This window comes from Sinocyclocheilus grahami, unplaced genomic scaffold (assembly GCF_001515645.1).
Source record: "Sinocyclocheilus grahami isolate Dianchi unplaced genomic scaffold, SAMN03320097.WGS_v1.1 scaffold530.1, whole genome shotgun sequence".
Lineage (NCBI taxonomy): Eukaryota > Metazoa > Chordata > Actinopteri > Cypriniformes > Cyprinidae > Sinocyclocheilus > Sinocyclocheilus grahami.
In genome coordinates this window covers 1070209-1075585 of record NW_015505709.1, presented here as the reverse complement: position 1 = coordinate 1075585, position 5377 = coordinate 1070209, and the positions used below count along the sequence as shown (strand labels likewise).

The 5377-nt window shown below is 36.2% G+C and overlaps 1 pseudogene; it reads right to left on the bottom strand.

Moving 5' to 3' along the window:
* Positions 1 to 1273: 1273 nt before the first annotated feature.
* Positions 1274 to 5377, bottom strand: part of LOC107555288 (galactocerebrosidase-like) — a 12301-nt pseudogene continuing 8197 nt past the window's right edge.

Below are 5377 nucleotides of genomic sequence, written 5' to 3'. Positions count from 1 at the left end.
AAGATACATAAATGTAGTTTCATTTGTCTGAGTACAAGGTTTTATTTTTTCAATGTTGCACCCTGTTTTGTCCCACTTCTCAAGAAATTGGTTTGAAAATGATAACTAAAAAAAACTATATAAAATAACTATATGTATTAAAATAAACCTGTATAAAAATAGAATAAAACTGTATAAAACCATTGAAACCTTTAGCACTGCGTACTGTTTCACATATTATTTTTTGCCATACTGCCTATACGTTATGGAGGACTAAACCTGCAAAAACAATAAATAAATAAATACACAAATAAATAAATAAATATGCAAATAAATAAATAAATGTGTGTATGCAGAGGGAAAAAAATGTGGAACTACATTCAGAAATAAACGAGTGATCAAAGGAAAATAGTTAGGATGAGTTTAGCATTTCCTTAAACATTTTCTATTTGCCCACCAATTTATTTTATTTACAGGTGCATATTACAGGTACAAATTAGAATGTCGTGGAAAAGTTCATTTATTTCAGTAATTCAACTCCAATTGTGAAACTCGTGTATTAAATAAATTCAATGCACACAGACTGAAGTAGTTTAAGTCTTTGGTTCTTTTAATTGTGATGATTTTGGCTCACATTTAACAAAAACCCACCAATTCACTATCTCAACAAATTAGAATACTTCATAAGACCAATAAAAAAAACATTTTTAGTGAATTGTTGGCCTTCTGGAAAGTATGTTAATTTACTGTACATGTACTCAATACTTGGTAGGGGCTCCTTTTGCTTTAATTACTGCCTCAATTCGGCGTGGCATGGAGATGATCAGTTTGTGGCACTGCTGAGGTGGTATGGAAGCCCAGGTGTTTTAAATGTTTGGAGTTGTGTTGCATGCTGCAGTGTTTAACACATCAACAAACTAAGTGTGGCCTGTATTGTTTATTTATTATTATTATATAAATGTTTTTGTCAGAGGGACAAACTTATAAACTTACCTCTTTTTCTTTACATCTAGTGATCCATTAATAAAGATCCCAGTTTAATTTCTGTGTGGTTCCATATTTAGAATGTTTTCTCTTTGAACTGAATATTTTAATAATTTTATCAACCAACAGTCCAGAAAACCTAGATATTGTTATAAGTCTGAATATAGGCCTATATTGATGGTCACCAGCAGTCTAAATACATCTTCCTTACACGGCCCGCTTTAATTTTAATTGTTAAAAGAAGAGCATTGGCAAGATTTCCATTTTGTATTTTTAATATCAAATATTCTTTTATTTACATAAACTTGACTTAAAATAGATGTTGAATCATGCCTGAAAACATTTACAACTCACAATAACACACACCCAAAGACATTGGTATGTTTCATGCCAATAACTTTTTTCATCTAAAATGTTTTTCATCATATTTAAAACGGGGTTAAGTGTATACATTTTGTCTGATGCCATAAACATTTAGTATAATTGTAATAAATAGATGTTACTTCACACACAGGTGAAGTCAGCATGTAGGTGCTTGACATGCTAAATGCTCATTCATGATAAAATAATGTTTAATGTTATGTATGATCTCAGTCTTAGGTTAAAGCACATTGTCTAGACTGCTCTTGTAAACTTATTCATTCCCACAATTTTAGTTCTGTTTATTATTAAAAGAATTCATAGAAAACAAACTCCATCAAATATGTCCAAACTGGTAGTGTAAACACTACTCTGACAAACAGCCCAGATATAGTAATTGGTATAAAACGTCCCTTTTTGAAGAGGATAAACATTTCACATTCCTCATTTATAAACCTCAAAGACAAAATCAATCTGTAAAAATCACCAAATTAAATAAGACCTTCATCAGATGGTGTTATTTTTGGCATTAAAATAAAAATTTGGAACTGCTGAAAGGTGTGTAAAAAGCAGCAAAAGTGTGTAATGATCATGCAAACACAACTGATGTGATGCAGAAATTATTCTGCATTCACTTCAAAATGATCAAACTGTGCATATTCAAAAGAGAGAGTTCCTAGCGCCGCCCAGCCATTCTTGGGCTCGAGAACAACAGCGTTCTTCCACAGCGGATAGCCATTCAGCAACCCCGTGACAAAATATCCCTGTAGACCAAGAGATGCACATTTAAGAACAAAGACATAATGAATAGATAAAAGGCTACCGTTTAATGTACAGCATATGCAGATGTTACCTTGACACTAAGGGTTAAGGTATACCATACACCTTCCCTTGTTCCTGACAGCCCTTCAGCAAGAACTCTTTGTCCACCTTTAATGTAAAAAAACAAAGATTAGTCAAAAAACACAATCAAAATAGTTAATTCAGGTATAAAACAAAATTAAGATTGGAATCAGATGAAAAATAATTTCATATAAGCACCGTAAGCCCCAGAGCACACCCATTTACATGGTCCAACGGTTTAAAATTATCACCCATCAACCCGACAAACGCACATGAAAATCAGCAATGCATATCAATTCATAAATTACGCTATCACTTACACACGCCATTACTATCAGAGCCCTTCCTCTAAGAGGAACCTTCAACATTAGCAAAACAAAGGGTAAAGTGAATTTCCAGTAAATTACATTAACATTGAGTTGGGACAAATATATGTACATATTGACTTATTGACCTATGCTGGAAGATGCATTGTGTGCATTCTTCAATAAGAAGTTTGACTTTCTGTGAATAGAATCTATGCTTCATATGAAATATAATAAATTAGATCGCCTTTTCTCTTTCTGCTTGTTTTCTGGCACTCTTGAAGTAAATATACATAAGCTGTGATTTTGATAATCTAGTTTTGTTTTAGCTAGTAGATGTTCTGAATTGGCCGGTCACTTAAAAAAAATTACTAGCCAAATTGGCTGGTGAAAAATTGGATTGGTTTATAACCAAATTTGAACAAACTGTTTTCAAAGAAATGGAAATATAAAATGGTTACCTATATCATTTGTCACTTTATAGGTTCCATTTGCATAAATCCAATAAAAGACACCCTTTGCTTCTCTGACGGACTCTCCACCTTGATCAACCCGGGCCGCCAGGAACACGCCTCCAGTGATGGGAGTTTCAATGAGGACGGCACAGGACACATCGAGGTCTGCCCTAGTAGTGAATTTAGTTTACATGATTAATTGTGAGACAGAATGTCATTTACTATAATACTGCAGTATTGATTAAAACATCTCTGCAAAATGAATGTTCTCCCATATATTGCTGGCTCAGCAAATTATCAATAAACATACCTGCTGTAGTCCCCTATTATGCTGATGGTCTGGTCGGCATCTCTAGCCCAGGTGACCGGCCGTTCAGTGACCACCTGCCGTAAGGTAAAGGCATGCGAGCCATTATCTGTGCTATTTCTGAAGTACTCAAACACACCGGTTTGATCAAAATACGGGGCCTCAGAGAATGGAGGGTTATCTAAGAATGAAAAGTAATGTTTCCATGAACATCAGTTGAGTCAATGCTTCCAGTAGTTTCCTGTTGACACTAATATTCATTACCGACAGTGAAGTCATCAGAGTAGTTCTTTGGAAATGGGCGGGATTTGGGGGGCTCTGGGTAGGAGCCTCTTTGTCCAGTGTTGACTGTCGTGATTGTGTAAACCTCATCAACATCTAGTCTTAAGGTGAAGGAACCATTATAGACCTGTGTGGAAACGGGAAGGTTCCTTTACTGCCTATTTATTCTACAGTAGAAAATATGAAAAGATATGAAATATGGAGCGAACTGATTGAAATATACCTTAACAGGACTGCTCCGCTGAAACAGTGTATCTTTTTTGGTCTCAAAATCCAATTTTGAGTACCACACTTGAAGGTCAGTGAGAGGTGCCTAAAAAAAGATAAAAGCACAAGCCACATAATATTAAGCCTTAAGGTTCAGAAATAAATGGATAGAAATATCAAGAATAGACAGAACTGCACTTACAAAAGAACCTTTGAGCTGAAATGTGGCTTTCTGAGGGGAGACGTCAAAGTGCGGTAGAGGAGGCCGAATGCACTGAGAGTGATTGTGTGTCTATAAAAAGAGAAAGTGTGCATAGAGATCAAAATAAATTATTCACTAAAACTTGTGACTTTCACAAGACATAAGAAAATCGCCAAGCACACACCATGGTTTCAATAACAATTGTGAGGTTTCATTTACGGTCTGTTAAAATCATTTTATAATACTTTATATATATATAAAGTATTACAATTTCTTTTAAATAGTACTTTTTGCCAGGCATGATCTTAACATGATCTGAAAACAGTAGGACAATTGAGTGAGTGAGTAAATGAGTGAGTGAGTGAGTGAGTGAGTGAGTGAGTAAATGAGCGAGTGAGTAAATGAGCGAGTGAGTGAGTGCGTGAGTGAGTAAATGAGTGAGTGCGTGAGTGAGTGCGTGAGTAAATGAGTGAGTGAGTAAATGAGTGAGTGAGTAAATGAGTGAATGAGTGAGTGAGTAAATGAGTGAGTGAGTGAGTGAGTGAGTAAATGAGTGAGTGAGTGAGTGAGTAAATGAGTGAGTAAATGAGTGAGTGAGTGCGTAAATGAGTACATGAGTGAGTGAGTACGTGAGTAAATGAGTGAGTGCGTGTGCGTGAGTAAATGAGTGAGTGCGTGTGCGTGAGTAAATGAGCGAGTGCGTGTGCGTGAGTAAATGAGCGAGTGCGTGAGTAAATGAGTGAGAAAATGAGTGAGTAAATGAGTGAGTGAGTAAATGAGTGAGTGAGTAAGTGAGTGAGTACATGAGTGAGTGAGTACGTGAGTAAATGAGTGAGTGCGTGTGCGTGAGTAAATGAGTGAGTAAATGAGTGAGTAAATGAGTGAGTAAATGAGTGAGTAAAGGAAGGAAGGAAGGAAGGAAGGAAAATCTAAAAATTAAAATAGAGGCTTTGAGTGGTTGAGCCCAAAACCGGCCAGACTATTAGTAACATGTTACCAGTCATCCATATTGGAGATTCCACTAGATAATGTCCACTCCAGGGTTCCTCAGCAGTCATCAGCCCATCTCCACCAAAAGACAGATTCTCATAGTAACTTGCTATCAAATTCCAGGATATAGTCCTAAATACAAAGCAGTCTTAGTCGGAGCATTTTAGCATAAAGATGTGTTTTGCAGAGAAAGTGAATGGTGTCTGCAAAATCCATCCATCATAAAAAGTGCTCCACACGGCTCCGGGGGGTTAATAAAGGCCTTCTGAAGTGAAGTTATGCGTTTGTGTAAGTAACAAGTCTTCGTAAAGAAAAATGTCTGGAGATTGGTTTTCCTTTGCTGTGAACAAAACTTGGTTCTCGCGAGACTAGCATATTCTCCCCGAAACTTACACTACGCCTATGTCATCCACTGGAAAGTCATATACACCTAGGGTGGCTTGAGGGTGAGTAAATCATGGGG